General features: G+C 41.0%; 1 protein-coding gene across 5 annotated transcripts in view; it reads left to right on the forward strand.

Moving 5' to 3' along the window:
* The window catches only part of LOC133253824 (uncharacterized), a 175,966-nt gene extending 157,951 nt beyond the window's left edge, over positions 1 to 18,015 (forward strand). For all 5 annotated transcript variants that reach the window (XR_009738455.1, XR_009738456.1, XR_009738457.1 and 2 more), the window contains one exon: positions 1 to 18,015. This exon is cut by the window's left edge and continues 19,111 nt beyond it. The gene's annotated coding sequence lies outside the window, so the exon portion shown is untranslated.
* The last annotated feature ends 1,591 nt before the right edge of the window (positions 18,016 to 19,606 follow it).

Below are 19,606 nucleotides of genomic sequence, written 5' to 3' on the forward strand. Positions count from 1 at the left end.
GAAGCGACTTAGCATAGCATAGCATAGCATAGCATATCATCTCTTGGAGCTTCCCAGGTGGCTCGGTGGTTAACACTCACCTGCCAAAGCAGGGGACAGAGTTCAATCCTTGGGTTGGGAACATGCCCTGGAGGAGAAAATGGCAACCCAGTGTTCTTGCCTGGAGAATTCCATGGACAGAGGAGCCTGGTGGACTACAGTCCATGGGGCTGCAAAAGAGTTGGAAATGACTGAGCGACTGAGCCTGCACACATACATCATCTCTTTATTACTCTGAAAAGCAGTAAAGAAGTAACTCTGCTGTGTGAAAAATATGTCCTATTGCAGGTTCTGGTTAGGGTCATCTGGGATAATTCTGATAATATTTCAAATATTCCATACTCCTCATTTCAGGTTACATAAACCTTCCTTTTTATTAGATTTCAAAGAGAAAAAAGAAAAAGTAATGTGTTTAACTCCTGGGATTTAAAAACCTGTAATTGATTTGAACCAAGCTGTATTACTTTTTGCAAGGCTCTCTTTTAAAATTTTTGTTGGTTTATTAAAAAAAAATAAAAAAGACTTTTACAGTTTTCTTTTAGAAATAGTATGGATTAACTGGCCTTAGTACTTCTGTGGGGCTTCCCTGGTGGCTCAGATGGTAAAGAATTTGCTTGCAGTGTGGGAGACCTGGGTTCAGTGCCTGGGTTGGGAAGATCCCCTGGAGAAGAGAATGGCAGTCCATTTCAGTATTCTTGCTGAATACTGAATACTTGCTGAATACATGGAGAATCCCCATGGATAGAGGAGCCTGGTGGGCTACAGTCCATAGGGTCACAAAGAGTCAGACATGACTGAGTGACTAAGCACAGTACTTCTTTATTATATTAATTTTATATTATACTGTATATAAATTTCCATTCTTTAATTTTGCTTTGAAGCTTGTGTCAGTGATCATTTTATTGTCTTTCAGCTCTGAATCCACCCTTCTCTGCCCTGCTTTGGGAAAATGAACTGGACCCTGTAAACATTTTTCCTTTGCTGCTGGTGTGATGCTCAACTTTGCCAATAGAGGGCACTAGAGGGATACTACAAGTTGATAGTGCCAGGTTGATACTTCCCTCCCGGTTCCAGGCTTCCATTTGTTATTCAGCGTGGAAGTCTGGAAGTTCCAGCTACATTCTCAGGGTACACTTTCATCAACCAGGGGCTGCTTCTGAGTACCTCTTATAGACCATATCTGTGGTAGCTTTGATTGAACTCTCAGACCACACCCTCTTTGAAGAAATCTGCATTTCAGTTTGGGGTCCCTTTCCCTCAGCTAAGAGGTAGTAGCTGCCTTTTTGCACAGCGAAACTCCAGACTGCTTAGAGTTCTCTTTTAGTCCTTTTAGTAGTTCACCTCCTTTTATGAATTAATAATTACTTATATTACTTTATTTTCTATTCAAACTACTGATCTGATTTCTGTCTCCTGACAGGACCCTTACTGATGCAAGTTGTTTACAGATGTTCTTAATATATACATATCTAATCCATCTAAATAGTTTTTAAATTTTCCAAGAGAGGGGGAGACCCTTGCTTCTGTATTTGTAATTTTTTTATTCCTTTCAAAACTTTCTATAATATTCCATATTAATTGGGCTTCCCTGGTAGGTCAGTTGGTAAAGAATCTACCTGCAATGCAGGAGAGCCCAGTTCAATTCCTGGATCAGGAAGATCTTCTGGAGAAGAGATAGACTACCCACTCCAGTATTCTGGTCTGGAGAATCCCCATGGACAGAGGAGCCTGGTGGGCTGCAGTCCACAGGGTCGCAAAGAGTCAGACATGACTGTCTTTCAATTTTACACACTGACTTTCACTTTTGCCACATTAATTAGACTTCTGACCAACAATGATGAATAAGACATGGACGTCAAGAATCTCATTGTCCAGTAGGAGAGAGACACAAACAAACTAATAACTTTAGAATGTGATAGATACGCCAGAGAAGAATGTGCCCGGTGTGGTGACCCCACCCTGGGGATGGGATGGACCTCACTGAGCAGTTCTCACTGAGCTGAGTTTTTGAGATTGAAAAGAGGGGTGGTCCCATAGATTAGGGAGGAAAGGGCAATACAGACAGAGGGAAGATGTGAAGTTTCAGGAATCCATGAAGCAAGACAAGGCCAACTGGAGGAATGTCAAGTAGTACACTATTGTAACCTAAGGGAAGTGTGTGAGTGTATGTTTGCGGAACTATAATGTGAGTAGGGGAGGAGGCGGCATTGAGAGTGGTGGGAAAATGAGGCTGAGAGAGAGGAGTGGGTTAGCTCCAGACCAGACTGGACTTTGCATGTCCTGCTAAAAAGTTTGGATTTTATCATGGACAACTACAAGCTTAAAGAACTCAAGGAATATAAAGAATATAGAGACAAAGTTATTAGTTTTTTGCACCAAGTATATTTAATCCTTTACAATGTCGAATACATTTTTGAAGGATTCAAAGAAATTCAAATGTTTAGCCTCACCTTGGAGTTAAAAGAGGGAGATTTAAGTGTTAGGAAGGAATAAGAAGCACTAAATTGACAGCTAAAGAGCAAAGTGTGCCCTGGGGTGCCTTGAGGCAGGAGAAACTGGGTAATTAAGAAGTAGAACTGTCTGGTAGGGCCCTTGGGCACCTAACTTTCTTCCTCTGTCTCCATTGTCCTTTTCTCTACATCTGTAGGGACTGTTCCTCTCATCTTTGAAAACTCAGCTCAGTGACAACTGTTCTGTGAAGTGTATTCGATCCCCATCCCAGCCCCACCCGATATGGGGCCCCACCACAAACATATCAAGTACATTCTTCTATGGTGGTATCTTCGTACTTGAATAGTAAAAGGTTGCTTGTTGGTATGCAGAGTTACTTGCTTGTAGATATGTAGAGGGACTGCATTGTAGGGAAAGAACAACCTTTTAGTAAAGGGAAGCAATGATCTCAGAGTGATTTTGGTAGCAGGAGAGAACTTTTGAAGCTGAAGCTCCACCTGATGCCGACTTATTGGAAATGATCCTGATGCTGGGAAAGAGTGAGAGCTGGAGGAGAAGGTGGCAGCAGAGGATAAGATGGTTAGATAGCCTCACTGACTCAGTGGACATGAATTTGAGCAAACTCTGGGAGATAGTAAAGGACAGGGAAGCTTGGTGTGCTGCAGTCCATGGGGTTGCACAACTTAGCAACTGAATAACAACAAGGTGGATTTTTACTGGTAGATTGCTGATTATAAAGATTTTTCTATGTTGTTAGCAACAATGAATGGAAGGGAAGAAACCAAAGATGAAAACCAGATGCTGTTGAAATGTTCTTTTGTATCGATTTGCAAAGTATATTTCAAGTGTTGAGATGCTACATGTTTTGGTTGTTGGTTGGAAAGATGTAAAGAGTATTTGTATTTAATTTTCATGGATGCTCTCTCCTTGGTAGCTCAGTTGGTAAAGAATCTGCCTGTAAGGTGGGAGGCCTGGGTTCGATTCCTGGGTTGGGAAGATCCACTGCAGAAGGGGTAGGCTACCCACTCCAGTATTCTTGGGCTTCCCTGGTGGCTCAGCTGGTAAAGAATCTGCCTGCAATGTGGGATACCTGGGTTCGATCCCTGGATTGGGAAGATCCCCTGGAGAAGGGAACAGCTACCCACTCCAGTATTTTGGCCTATAGAATTCCATGGACTGTATAGTCCATGGGGTTGCAAAGAGTTGGACATGACTGAGCAACTTTCACTTCACTATCTCCAAAAGAAACAAGCCACAACACACCAAATGTCATAAATCAGAATGTCATGCTGAAAAGTGTTTCACATTTCCATTTCTCCCTTAGGAAATGGTTGACCTCAGAATAGGAATTCAGAAATCTCCCTGCCTGCTTCTTTGCCACTAAGAAAACCGACACTGGTTCCCCAAACCCCTGATTAAGAAAGAAGCTGGAAGAACAAGCAGGAGTGTTTTGAGACTGCGAGTACCCCTGCCAAAACCCAGTGGGAGTGTCTCTGGAGAAATGAAGGTCATAGAAGTTTAAAAGTTTGATTATTTTTCAAAGTTTTTGCTACCTTCCCAGTAAATAGTACCTTCCATTCTTCATTCTTACTACCCAATTTTCATTTATCACCCAATAATTCTTTTATTAAGACCTAGAGGATTATTATTTTCAAGGATGGGTGAATTTAATTGCCTTGCTGTCTCCCACAACTTTGCCAAAGTATCTCAGGGGTCAAAGTTCTTCTCATCTCCCACCTCCCAGAATATATTCTCTTTTATTATGAAGCATGAAACCTGGACTACCTTGAATCAAATGTATGAGAGGAGAAAAATGCATCAGGGCAAAGTGATCACTCAGTTCTAGGCTTGTTTCTGTGAAGGCCTCACCAGTTCTGACCATTGGAAAATTATTTAATCTCTCTGTCTTGTCTTTTTAATTAGTAACTGTGGATATTAACATTTTTCTCTGACTCCTTATAAGATTTTTGTCCAGATGAAATGAAATAATAGCCATTGAGAGTCATTTTGAAAAACTACGGTGTTACCAAAATGTAAGAAATCCTTCTGTTATCCTGGTTACAGTAACCCTCATGATTAAGAAGTGTAGATGGTAGAGTTTAGAAAGATTTGCTGGGTATGATGAGATGGGGCCTCACAACATACACAGGGGCCTGTGTGTTTTGCTTCTCTTTGTGCGTGTACAGTGACCTACCGGCTAGTGGACCAGTGGTCTTCTACATGGCTGCATCTTCATCTTTCCTCATTCATTAACAACTATTTATTAAATGCCTGTCGTGTACAAGAAGGACTTCCCTGGTGGCTCAGGTGGCAAAGAATCCACCTGCAATGCTGGAGACCTGGGTTTGATCCCTGGGTTGGGAAGATCCCCTGAAGGAGGGCATGGCAACCTATTCTAGTATTCTTGCCTGAGAATTCCATGAATGGAGGAGACTGGTGGACTTCTAGTCCATGGGGTCCACACAGAGTCAGATATGACTGAGCAACTAAGCACAGCTCAGTACAACATGTAACAGGAAAGGTTTCTAGATACTGGACATACTGCTTAAAGGAAAGAGACAATGCAGCTTATCCCCTAATTAGAGGAGACATAAAATAAACAAGTGAATACACTGTATGGCAGATGGCATTAAGTGCTATGGAGGTAAATAAAGCAGGAAAGCAGAATGTTAGACAGGGTGTGGGGCATTACGGCCGACTAGCCAAATCTTGCCCATGGCTTTGTTTTGCAAATACTAACCATGACCATTCATTTATATCTTGTCTGCTGCCGCCTTGAGTAAGTAGTTGAGATGGAGAGCAGTTTTGTTTTTTTTTTTTTTTACCATGAAGCAAACAATATTTCCTCTTTGGCTTTGTGCACAAACTGTTTGAAGCTCCTGGTATAGGCCTTTGTAGGCCATCTCGAAGACTTGGATTTTTACCCTGAGTGAAATGGGATACCCATGGAGGGTTTGTGGAGTAACATCATCCAGATTATGTTTTAGAAAAGTTTGTCCTGGTGCCTCTATGAGACTAGATTCTGGGGGCAGGAATGGAAGCACAGAGACCAGTTAGATGGCAGTTGCAGTGATGTAAGGAGAGTGACTCACTCCAGGGTAGAAAGCATAAGAAGGGGGCATGAGTATAAAGTTGGTTTCCAGATGAAATTTCAAGGTAATACAGTGACGGGTTTTGGCCTGAACAACTGGAAGGGTGGAATTGCCATCAGCAGAAATGCAGAAGCTGCCAGAGGAGCAGGTCTGGGGATAGAAGTGAGGTTTGGTTTGTACATAGTGAGTTTGCACTATTGCACAGCCCTCGAAATAGTTGTGCCAGTGAGGCAGGCGACTGGATAGTGCTGGAATTCTGAGGAGAGGACAGTGTTGGGGATAAAACAGTCTCACAGTTATCACTGTATAGTGGTTGATCAGTGCCATAGGACAAAGCAAAATCACTTCCTTGGCTTTACTGCTCTGCTGTGCTTTGGCCATTAGTGCCCAGACAGACTCTGTATTTGCTGGAAAGATAAGGGAAAACTGTTTGGGTACAGAGTGTGATGCCTGTGTATTTCTTGATAGCTCTACAAGTCATTGTCCTCAAGCTACATTTAGCTTAAAGGAAGTAGGAAAGGGAAACATTCGAAATTTAAAAATGATACATTGAGCTTAGCTTTGAAAAGCAAAAATCCTGCAGGATGTATGTCTGCTTCCAGCGTGCATGATGCTCAGTTTCTCGGTTGTGTCCAACTCTTTGTGACGCCATGGACTATAGCCCACTAGTCTCCTCTGTCCTTGGGATTTTCTGGGCAAGAATACCGGCGTGTGTTGCCATTCCCATCTCCAAGAGGGTAGGATAATTTGTCCCAGGTGCACTTTTTCTCAGAATAGGTAAACAAGAGTAGGAGAAGTTCCATTTAGTTAAAACCTACTGGATTCCAGGAGTTTTACAAACAATAATTCATTCCACAGCTCTCCTGTTGAATTTTGAAAAATTGGGCTGGAGTTATTCCAATATATCTATCATTTTATTCCTCCACATGGATATTCAGTGAAGATAATTTCTGGCTCTTACCATTTCACTCTCTCTTCTAACAGAGAGAAATTGAAAAAAAAAAGTCCCAAATTAGTGCAAACACATTCCTGACTTTCAAAAAAGGTTCACTTTTAGGTCACTTCTAAATTAACTTTCTATTTAATTAGAACAGGTTGGTCCAGCCCACTAACTGCTGTTCTAGTTCCAAGGCTAAATATAGTTCCATAAAGCATCAACTTAAAAAGTATCTGCAGTGTAAATTCCCTGATACCGTAATGATTATTTTTATTTAAAATAGGCACATTTGTAACCATGGTCTGTGTAAGATGAGGGGACAGAGTGTACATTGTTCAGCTCTCTAGGTTAAAGTGCATAGCATAGATATCTACTACACATGGCTGAGGACAGAAGAGAGGCAATCTGCTGACTGAGTCACTGATCTGGAATTGCTCCCTATTACCTAGAACCGGGTTTCTCAACCATGGCACTACTGACATTTTGGGCCAGGTAGTTCTTTGCTTGGATGGTGGGCTGTGCTCCATAGAATACTGAGCAACATCTCTGACCTCTACCCTCTTGCTACTGATTGCAGCCATTCGTTTTCTAGTTGTGATAACCAAGTGTCTCTAGAGATTGCCAAATGCTTCTGGGGGGCAGTGGGTGTTGAGAACCACTTACACAGAGGGTAAGTTCTGTTTCCTTAGTTTGGCATTGGAAATTTTCTGCGATTTACCTTCAAGTGTTTTCAAGCTTTCCCTCCATAAATCTACCTTAAAATGCCCGGTCTACTTATCATTCTCCTTAAAAGTTTTTTTCCTTTTGGAGTTGGTGCCTCTGTAAATGCTCACCCACTTCCCACTATGGAATTCTATCCCTTTCTTCTAGCCAAATACTATCAATGCGTATAAACATGATGTAGTCCTTTGTGTTTCATGAAACGATAGCATCAAGTCATAGAAACTGAAGGAGGGTAGCCCAGTTATTTTGCAGGTGAGGACAATGAAGTCAGGGAAGCCACTGTTGACTGAGGTCACGGGGGCTCCATGGGGAGCAGGCAGTACATGCAGAACCCTTCCTCTAAGTCTGCTGTGCCTGCCATCCCACCAGCTTCCTGGATGTCTCTGGTCCCATTTTACTTTCACCCTGAAACTCTTAGAGATTTTGTTCTTACGATTCACTTTTGTAATCAGAGTCCTTTCACACTGAAACATCAACATGCCGTTTAATACATGAATGAGATACAAGGTTACACACATAGACATGATAGAAAGAAACAATTTCATAGATTTACCATAATTCAGTAGTAGAAATTATATTTTTGGAGATTTTTTTTTAAATAAATAAATTTATTATTATTTTTTAATTGTCCCACAGGACTCTGAGGCTCTATTCCTTTCTTTCTTCTGTAACTTAAACTTTGTATTTGGTATTGGAGTACAGCCAATTCACAATGTTGTGGTAGTTTCAGGTGAACAGTGAAAGGACTCCCATGCATATCCATGTATCCATTCTTCCCCCAAACCCCTGGAGGGGAATTTTTTTAAACTCAATATTTTATTAAAAGTTCCTCACATTAGCACTGTCCAATAAAAATATGAGACAGATATGTAAAAGTAATAGTTTCTTGTAGTCACATTTAAAAAAAGTAAAAGGAAACAGGAATATAATTTCATTAAAATTTATTTTAATTAACCCCATTATGTCCAAAATGACAAATAGATGGGGAAACAGTGGAAACAGTGGCTGACTTTATTTTCCTGGGCTCCAAAATCACTGCAGATGGTGATTGCAGCCATGAAATTGAAAGACACTTACTCTTTGGAAGGAAAGTTATGACCAACCTAGACAGCATATTGAAAAGCAGAGACATTACTTTGCCAACAAAGGTCCGTCTAGTCAAGGCTATGGTTTTTCCAGTGGTCATGTATGGATGTGAGAGTTGGACTGTGAAGAAAGCTGAGCACCGAAGAATTGATGCTTTTGAACTGTGGTGTTGGAGAAGACTCTTGAGAGTCCCCTGGACTGGAAGGAGATCCAACCAGTCCATTCTGAAGGAGATCAGTCCTGGGTGTTCATTGGTGGGACTGATGCTGAGGCTGAAACTCCCATACTTTGGCCACCTCATGCGAAGAATTGACTAATTTGAGAAGACCCTGATGCTGGGAAAGATTGAGGGCAGGAGGAAAAGGGGATGACAGAGGATGAGATGGTTGGATGGCATCACTGACTCAATGCACATGGGTTTGTATGGACTCTGGGAGTTGGTGATGGACAGGGAGGCCTGTTGTGCTGCGGTTCATGGGGTTGCAAAGAGTCGGACACGACTGAGTGACTGAACTGAACTGAATGTCCAAAATATTATTTTACCATGTAATCGTCATAAAAATTGTTAATGAACTATTTTACATTCTTTTCTCTGTATAAAGTCTTTGAAATCTGGTGTGTATTTTATAGTTACTCATACGTCAGTCAGAGAAGGATATGGCACCCCACTCCAGTACTCTTGCCTGGAAAATCCCATGGACGGAGGGGCCTGGTAGGCTACAGTCCATGGGGTCACAAAGAGTAGGACACAACTGAACGACTTCACTTTCACTTTTCCCTTGCATGCATTGGAGAAGGAAATGGCAACCCACTCCAGTGTTCTTGCCTGGAAAATCCCAGGGACGGCAGAGCCTGGTGGGTTGCCATCTATGGGGTCGCACAGAGTCGGACACGACTGACTCGACTCAGCGGCAGCAGCAGCAGCCGTCAGTACAGAGTAGATGCATTGAAATGCTCAGTGTGCTAGTGGCCTGTAGCATCCCGCAGTGTGCATTACACTCACATGGCTCTCCTCACCTCACGGATACTCTTGTGTATGAACTACTTGATTATCAGACCAAATGCAGTCTTTCCCCCATATACCTGCTCCTCAGAACTCTCTATCTGGACTAGTATCAGCCACCTTCATCTGAGCCGGACACCTCTGTACCATCGTGGCTCATGGTCCCCATCTTGAGCCTTTTTTTTTTAAACACTGTCATCTGATAGATCTCCAGCTGCTGTCAGTGTTGACACAAAAGCTTCTCAACTCACTCTCTCTCTGGTTTCCACCCTACCTGAGGTTATAAATGGCTTCCTAGTCCATTTCCATTTGTGTAGCCTTTCACCCTGTCCACCGGTCTCTACACTTATGTGATATGTAATCATTGATCTGACCATTTTCTTCCCCACATTTCCCATAGATTTAAGGATTCAGTCCCAGGATTCAGTGAAGCAAGCAAGCACCATGCAGTCAGCCTTCTCGTCCCTGGCTGCCCGTGTGGACCTTGTTCCAGCACCACAGGTCCCCCTCTGTTCCCTGACGACACTGTGCACTTGACTCACTTTTGCTTGCGACTTTGTTGCTCTGTCCTAGGCAGCCTTTACCGTCTTTACCTTGACTTTGATTGTGGAGACCTTAACTTGTGTAACTAAAGTCAAATGTACCTTAAATATAAAAAGCTTCCAAACTGCCTGAGAACATGCCATCACAGATAAAAGCATGTCCATTTCTTTTCTTATAATTACATGTATGTATGTCTGCTTTTGCTGGTAGGTTATAAACACCAGAAGGCTGATTTTGTTTTATTCATCTATATTTCATAAGATGTAGAATCTGAAAGTGGGATTGTTTCACAGTAGGAAGTCCCCCAGTTTCTTTTCAGTTGAGATGACTATTTCTGTCTTGTAAGATTCAAAACGAGTCATGGGTCATGGTCCAAGGGCCTCCTCTTCATCCTTGAGTCTGTAGTATGTTGCCCATCCTACACACCCACTCGCACCTGCATAGGGACAGACACCAGGACAAGACTCAGGCACTTTCTCATGTGCGTGGACATAGATGACAGCAACTCGTTAGAAACGAAACCCACCTTAACCAACCCCGTGGAACTCTGGCTAGGAAGAAACTACTCAGCTGCCCAATGCTTGGTTTTAGCTAGTGTTGTAAAATCAAATCTTTTGAACAAAGTTATTGACAATTTGAAATATTGAGTCTTTAGGGTCTCACCGTTTCTAAATTGCCAGGCCTAAATTTTGGTGCTAGCCCATGGGCAGAAAAAAAAACCAAAAAGTTCATCAAAAAATAGGGAGAGGGAAGTTGTTGAAAAATATCACATGGAATCATAAATACCTATTTAATATTAAATTTTAGTAACTATGTCTGTATTCCAGTAGAAATGATATTTTATTATTTAATTAAATGTAATACTATTTTTAGGCATTGGTTTGGGAGCTGGCAGTGTCAGGTGGTATATATTTAAGGAGTGATAGGGTTAAGTGTGGAGAAGGCGATGGCACCCCACTCCAGTACTCTTGCCTGGAAAATCCCATGGACGAAGGAGCCTGGAAGGCTGCAGTCCATGGGGTTGCGAAGAGTCGGACACGACTGAGCGACTTCACTTTCACTTTTCACTTTCATGCATTGGAGAAGGAAATGGCAACCACTCCAGTGTTCTTGCCTGGAGAATCCCAGGGACCGGGGAGCCTGATGGGCTGCCGTCTATGGAGTCACACAGAGTCAGACACGACTGAAGTGAGTTAGCAGTAGCAGCAGGGTTAAGTGGGCTGTGACTTGCTTCCAGGTAATTTGGTGATGGGAGGAGGTATGGGTGACATTTAGTTGTTTATATCAACCAGCGTGAAAACCAAACATAAAGGTAAATTGTTAACTGTAAAAGATATTTTCATTCTTTAGGCATGTTCCTGTGGCTAAGGCTAAAATGAACCTATTTGAGATCTTCTTTAAATAGAAATTTTTAGTAATTTTAAATAGCAAGTACAATAGATATTAAAGGATGCCATGATTTCATATTATTTTTAATGGCTGAAAGAAAATGGTCTAATATTGAATTAATAGCATTCTATACTACGTCTTTCCTTTATTTAGAAATATTTTGTATGTTAAATATCAACCTGTTGTGTTATACTTGAAATTAGTAAAAGTCAGAAATTGATTCATAAAAGATGTTCCAGTTTGAATTCTGGATTCTTTTTAGACATGTTAGAATTTTCAAGATTATTTTTTCTAGTACACACCTATGACCCACATACAACCTTCTACTTGACCCAGATTCAAAACCCAGTCCTTTCAAAAGATTCAGGGAAGTTTGTTTTTTATCTGCACTTGATGTAAGGAGTGCTTCACTTAAATAGTAATTGCTCCTGTGAAGCAATCAATTCGAGGTAATTCTAGTTACTGCTCTTGTATGGAGAACAAAGACACACAAAAATACACAGACACAATCTGGGTGAGGTTACCTGGCTCAAGGGCTTTTCTGTATTACGACCAAAGGGGTTTTATTGTCTGTTCCCTTGGATAATGTATTTTTCCTCTAAGCATTGTAAAGACTAAAAAGGTTTAGGGAGAGAAGGAGGAAGATAGTACTAGCATTACGGAATTCATGTGTTGTGTTAGGCAGTGTTTCGAGTTCTTTACGTGAATTACTTCGATTTATAAAAATTTTGAGTTAGGTATCGTTTTTTCCCCTAACCCTTAATTTAAAGATGAAGAAAATGAGGTTTGGAAAAGTTAAGACATTTGTCCAAAGTCTCAGAGTTAACATGCTGTGGAGCTGGGATTCAGCCCATGTCCCTACCGCAGCAGGCGACCTCCACCATGACAAGATGAGGCTCCCAGAATGCAACGTGCCACTGACGTTTACTAAGGGTGAACTTTAGCAGGCTTAAGTAGACATACCCGGTGTATGCTGCAGCTAGCTTGTATCAGCCTACAAGAGCTGGTTGCTGAATTTTCAAGTGATGGTTGTTACATACAGACATGTTGTTGTTGTCACTAAGTCCAACTCTTTTGTGACCCCATGGACTATAGCCCATGAGCCTCTTCTGTCTGTTAATACAAAAACCCATAAACTCAAATTCTAATAAATTTTTTGAAAGATAGTAAAAACTAAAAACATCACTTCTAAATTACTTACCGCAGTTTGCCATTGCCTCTGCTTGAGATTACTTGTATCTGTCATGTGCGTGGAGGAGATGTAATACTATATGATGATGTGCTGCTGTGCTCTTGTCTCAACTCCACCTCCAAGGACCTCGTGTTGACTGCTCGACATTAGCCGTGGGACCATTAGCCATGGGAGGAGCATTTGGACCATGGAGCTAAGTAAACACTACAGATCTGTACCTTCCACCCTGAGAAGGTCACTTGTTACTATTTACCAGCACACTACTGTGCACAGCACTTGGAGTTGATATGCACACCTCAATTCTTTGATGCTTTCTGTTTCTGTGAACTCGGGAGCATTCACTGTGTGTGCGTCAGCTGTTTACAGTACACACTTCTGCCACCCTCATTCAATGTATACCTCTTAAAGTAGCCATAAGGTAGATGTCATCATTCCCATTTTGTAGATAAGAAACTGAGATTTAAAGTAAAAATAACATTCCCAAGTTCATACAATTAGTAAGTAGTGGAACATAAGCTTGATTCTATGCTTTGTGAATCCACATTTCACAATTCCGCAGCTATTGTGGGGACAGTCCAGGAGGCCGTTGTAGTCAAGGAAAAGCATTTTATTAATGCCATACATTTTCTTTCTATTTTACTACTACTGTATTCGTTTGAATGAATAATCAGCACATCTGTTGGAATGCAACATGACAGTTTGTAATGTTGAATAGAAAAGTCAAGGCTAGAAGAGAGGATAAGAGGAGCTTTAGAGGAAAAAGCACAAAACACATGGCAATTCACACTAGCTGTCTCATACAAAAAAGAAAAGTTTATAATGTCCCTACCCTACAAACTGGGCTACACAACGCATCGCCCCATTCTGGGGATACAGTGTTCCAACAATAACTTTATTAAGGACAGAAGGAGCTGAAGGCATCTATTCTTGAGTCAATTTTACTATGAGATTCCCACCTGATACTTTGTAATATAGAGCCATGGCTTCTTTCCAAGAGGACATTTTAGAGGGGCTTAGTGGACAACCTTAGTTTTTATCATTTCAACAGGTAATTTTATAGGTCAGTAGCACAAACCCTAAAGTTTCAATGGTTTAATACAAGACCCCTGAGTGAACACAGTTTACTTCTTGCTCCCATCATAATCTGATACAGATCAGGTGTTTGTGGCTTAGTGTCCCTCTAGTTATATCTCTGGGAGTCAGCTACTTCCATTTGCAATGTCTCTATTTCAGAGTTCTTCACTTCCAGCTAAGGCGTCTATGGAGAATTCCCATTTTCCTTAGCTTCATGAAGCTGAGCTTTCACTCACATTCTTATCACTGTGCCCTCATTCACATGGCCACAACCTGTTTATAAGTGAAAGTCACTCAGTCGTGTCCGACCTTTTGCTACCCCATGGACTGTGTCCATGGAATTCTCCAGGCCAGAATACTGGAGTGGGTAGCCTTTCCCTTCTGCAGGGGATCTTTCCAACCCAGGGATTAAACCCTGGTCTCCTGCATTGCAGGCGGATTCTTTACCAGCTGAGCCACAAGATACAGTTAATTTCAGAGAGCACATTGATGGTTGGTGCTAGGGACCATCTTCTCCATGTTCCCTAGAGCCTAAAAAGCTTTCTTTTATTCCATCCACTCTTACTTTACTCTCAAGTCAAAGTAGATTTCTGTCTGCCAAACACACCAGAAGAAATAAAGCATGACATTAAGACTACTGTATTTCTGTTCCTCTTCATAATGGCAAGATTTTGACAATGTAGTCTGAAGTCAGTGTAGCTATTAAGCAGCTTTGCTTGCAGAGCCTTCTGTAACACAAAGACTAATCAGAGTTCTCATTATACTTGCTCCTTGGCATTTAAGTTCAGGAATTAAAGAAAAATATTGGAGAAATCTATCATACTGTTTTTATAGTTTAGCCAGTGAACCACTCAGTTGCTCACACTTAACTTTGTTCTTTATGTGGTTTATGTAAATTCTCGTTTCTTTTAATTAGTAATGCTAAATATTTTATTGACATGTTTAACTTCTGCCCATTTTGGTGGGTTCTTGTACACTATCTTTTGGAACTCCTGAGGCCCAGTATAAAATTTGCCCTTGTAGATTAATGCACAATCATCAATGGTTACTGCTTCAGAGTAGCCAAATAACCATTAACTATTAAGTATTAATGTGAGGTTTATGAAAAACCATTTCTAATCTCTGCCTCAAATCTCACACAAAATACAATGAAAGGACAGAGAATGGTTTTCTGAGAACTAAGGAAATTCCTGGGACACAGGGCTCTGTAAGCTAAAACTGGGAAAGTTCCAAGCAAACCACAACCGGTCAGTCACCTTATGCAGGTTCCTCCTTGAAACACAGATTTGGTTTCTTCTAACTGACTTTGTGTTTTTATCTTGGGCCCCAGCCCCTGTCCTACAAGTGGGAAAGAGACTTTATAAGGTAGTGTCCTAGGCATATACAGGAGAAGAAAATCAAACATTTCATCGAAATAGATTCATGATGAATTTGTTTGGGTCACTGGAAGTTTCATCTTGGCAGAGAAGATTCACCATAAGTGTTTCAGCGGAGGAAGTTTCCAGTTTTCACAATTGGGTCTTTGTATCTAAAAAGTTTCTCTCTTGATTTTAAATTAAGATAATGTATGAAATTATTCTCCACTAGTTATTCCAACTTGGCTTTCAAACTAGCAATTTTTTTTTTTTTCACAGCAAAGAAGGAAACTAAATAACAACACAGAGAGAGGAACTTTTGACCTGACAATCAAAGCTTGTGCCATTCAAACCTCTCTTCTCCATCCCTTTTGATGGTAGCTGGCATATTTCAATTTTCTTTTCCAGTGGCCTCAGCAAAAGAGAAGAAAGGTTGAAACTGCTCATATGGCATTTAAAAATTATAACTTCAGCAAATTTGCTTAAGAAAAATGGACTTTGCTTTTAAAATGACCTCTCTTCCCATTTTAGTAAAAATTTGTATTACCCTAAAATATTCTGTCCCTTATATGAAATGTAAGGCCTTGTTGTCATTTCATCAGCCCTCTCTGGCCCTGCTCTGCAGAAATTCACTGACAGGTTATTTTCTCTCAGCAAACACGTGGCTCTAAGTTATAAAGATAAAATTAAATGTCATGTAAAGTCATAGGAAAGTCTAATTCACCTCCAAACAGTGAACAGAGGAAAGAAAAGTTAGATTTTATAGAGTGCTTTGTGGTCCCTTAGGTATAGTTAAGTCAGATTGAGAATAAAGGGAGCCTCAAAGAAAGCAGAGTTGAGACAGATGGAAACAGAGGGTAGATGAAAATAAAGGGGCTGGGAGAGCCAGAGAGCCTGTAGTGATGACATCATTTGAGCATGGATCTCACCATGTCTAATCCACCCCTTGAACTTTTCAGATAACGTCAACTCATATTTCCTTTTGTTCTTAGCCAGTCTGCTTCCAAACAAAAGATTTCTGACTGACAAGCTCTCTCAGGAAAGGTTGCATTCTAATTGTTGACTTTTGTGCAGCTCTCCGGGACTGGAAGCATGATTGAGTGACACCCTCTCAATTTTGTTCCCTTGCAATGCAAATTCTTATTTATTCATTTACTCAAACAGCCTCATGCGAAGAGTTGACTCTTTGGAAAAGACCCTGATGCTGGGAGGGATTGAGGGCAGGAGGAGAGGGGGATGACAGAGGATGAGATGGCTGGATGGCATCACCGACTCGATGGACATGAGTTTGAGTGAACTCCGGGACATGGTGATGGACAGGGAGGCCTGGCCATGCTGCAATTCATGGGGTCACAAAGAGTCGGACACAACTGAGCGACTGAACTGAACTGAATTCAAACAGTAAATACACATGTTTTCTGAACCCGTAGAAGAGGCAAGGATAAGGGCTGATGGGGGGATGAAGGACACAAGCTCTGGGGTGGACTGATTGCCCAAATCTGCAGTTTTTCTACTTATGTGACTTTGTGATTGGCTTGTCCCTCAGCCAACTGACTCATGACAAGATTGTTTTAAGAATTTAAAAGAATACTTGTAAGATATAAGGTATTGAAAATGGCAGGTACCTTATAACTGACCTATCATTAATAATTAATAATATTGATATTATCATTTTGGATACGTACAAAATATTCAGCTAGTGTCTTCAAAGGAAAGGACACAGGTTCACAACAAGAAGTCGTAAGTGCAGGCTGTAAAATGAACACACTCAGTGGTTCATTCAGTTCAGTTGCTCAGTCGTGTCCGACTCTGCGACCCCATGAACTGCAACATGCCAGGCCTCCCTGTCCATCACCAACTCCCAGAGTCTACCCAAACCCATGTCCATTGAATCGGTGATGCCATCCAACCATCTCATCCTCTGTCATCCCCTTTTCCTCCTGCCCTCAATCATGATGCAATCATCTGCATATCTGAGGTTACTGATGTTTCTCCGAGCAATCTTGAGTCCAACTTGTGCTTCCTCCAGCTTGTGCTTCCTTGTGGCTTAGGTATAATTTCAAGTAAATTAGAGGTCCTTTTTATCTTTTTTATGAAGGCATTTCCCCACATTTTCTTCTAGTATTCTTGTGCTTTAATGTTTTTTATGTTCCAGTCCTCATTAATTAGGCATTGAACCTAATATGCAGTGGAAAGGACAGATCCATTCCCATATCATGTACTGATTTGCTATATGTAGTATATAATGAATTATCATTTGTATTTAGTCTATTTCAGGACTCTATCTCATAACTCTTTTCCCACATGTCAGTATGAAGCTGTTTTAAATATTAAATCTTTATAATCTACTTAAATAGTTGGTTTAATCTTTGCTGGTTGTCCTCTTTCAGAGCTTTGCTGGCAACTCGTTTGCTTAATTTTCTATGCAAAATTTAAAGTCATCTTGTCTATTTATACCCTCCCCATAAAGCTGATATTTTTATTATGCATTCTAAGTCACTTCAGTCCTGTCTGACTCCTTGTGACCCTATGAACTGTAACTCACCAGGCTCCTCTGTCCATGGACTTTCCCAGGCAAGAATACTGGTGTTGGTTGCCATTTCCTTCTCAGGGAATCCCCCTTCAGGGGATCTTCCTGACCCAGGGATCAAACCCAGGTCTCTTATGTCTCCTGCACTAGCAGGCAGGTTCTTTAACACTAGACCCACTGACTGTATTAAATTTAGAATTAAGTTTGAGAGAATTAATATCTTTATTATTGAAAAGGTGGTCTTTCAAGAGCACACAATGTGTCTTTCTGTTTGCTTAAGTCTACTTTGAAGTCTTCCAGTGTTTTAAAAGTTTGCTTCATATAAGTGTGAAGCATTTCTTAAGTTTATTCCTAGGTTTTTTTCCTTCTGTGTTGCTTTTGTAAGATAAAGTAATGTCTTCAGTGTTCTAAGCATATAGCCATATATCTACAAATAGTTGAAAAACGAACTCTTTTAAAACGTGTATACTTCTAAATTCTGTTTCTGTTTGTATTGGTCAGTGCCTCTATCACAGTGCTAAGTGATAGAGGGGTAAGAGAATCTTTGTCTTGTTTCTAATCATTAAGAATGTGTATAAATGAGCTGGCTGAACAGTCTCTGTAAGATCCACAAATCAGACAGTCAGGTAGGGGAGATGGATGTAAAGAAGGAAGAACGAGGACAAGCTGGAACTCACAGGCACAGTCGGGGACCTATGAAGATGGACTGAAACATGTGTAATTCCAGGAATTGTTGGTATCCTTCCCTTCAGAGCTGAACAGATGCCTGGCCCTCGGGCCACACTTAAAGACAAACCAGTAGGGAGGCTTACTATAGTCTATTATCTTATTATTAGTGACCTTATTTAGTGCTGTTTACCTACTTTACACAACTGGAATGAGAAGGGAGCCTGTTCATGTATCTTACTCTTGTTATTCAGGATAGATTTGCCATTTTTTTTTCTTGCCATTGTGTTCACCATTTCCCTTTGTTAATCTTCCTCTCTGCTTCCATCACTCTGGGAAATCTGTTCTTTATTATGCTGTTTAGCACTTGTTCTCCCTTCTGCTGATAACTGTACCCTGAATTTCGTCTGGGTGCCACCTTTTCTCCCTTCCTTGGTCCCTGGACTTCAGGTCGAGTTGATTCAGGCTCCCCTGATTCAGGGTGAGAACATGGCTCATATCTGGTCAGTCATATTACCATGGGTATGGCAATTTACTCAAAGATGAACAACTAACCTAATCAGAACCAATATAATAGAGCAACATTTGATTGGAATTCTTGAAGAATATACTTACACTGGAAATAAAATTAAGAGAAAATGGAACCTAACTTGTCTCCTGTGGAGCCTAGAAGCAAAGCCATCAGTTGGAAGACAGCAGAGATGAAAAGATCAGGATCTTTTGATTTTATTTGAGCCCTAAATCCAGCTATGTATGAAGTAAGCTCCACCCATGACTTTTCAGTTATAGAAGCCAATAAATTTTCACTTTCCTCAATCAATTTTGGGTTAAGTTTTCTATCATTTCTGACCCAAACAATATGCCTAAGGCATATAACCAACAGATGCTCAAGTACGTCCATTGATTATAACTGTGATTCCCTTTTCCATGTTCATAGCTACTCCATATATACTGCCCTCTAGCCTTATTCTATGGAGAAGGCAATGGCACCCCACTCCAGTACTCTTGCCTGAAAAATCCCAAGGATGGAGGAGCCTGGTGCGTTGTAATCCATGGGGTGGCTAAGAGTCGGACACGACTGAGCAACTTCACTTTCACTTTTCACTTTCATGCATTGGAGGAAGAAATGGCAAGCCACTCCAGTGTTCCTGCCTGGAGAATCCCAGGGACGGGGGAGCCTGGTGGGCTGCCATCTATGGGGTCGCACAGAGTCGGACACGACTGAAGTGACTCAGCAGCAGCAGCAGCAGCCTTATTCTATGAACACCTTTAGAGCAAGGAGTGATTTTAATTTTCTTATCCTCAGGGATGATTATTAATATATTTTGCAAATATCAGGGACACAAATAATGTTTGTTGAGTGAAAGAAAAAATAAGTTAAATGTTCTTTTTGTCCAGTGAATTCTTTTGAGCCTGGTAAGTAGCTAAGTTAAACACCCCCCATTTCCATGTCTTGCCAGTGTTCTCATCCTTTCTTCTTTGGGCTGTGTGCTTTTTAGTGTTTGTTTTAATTGGTGAGAAATTGC

This window comes from Bos javanicus, chromosome 9 (genome assembly GCF_032452875.1).
Source record: "Bos javanicus breed banteng chromosome 9, ARS-OSU_banteng_1.0, whole genome shotgun sequence".
Classification (NCBI taxonomy): Eukaryota; Metazoa; Chordata; class Mammalia; order Artiodactyla; family Bovidae; genus Bos; species Bos javanicus.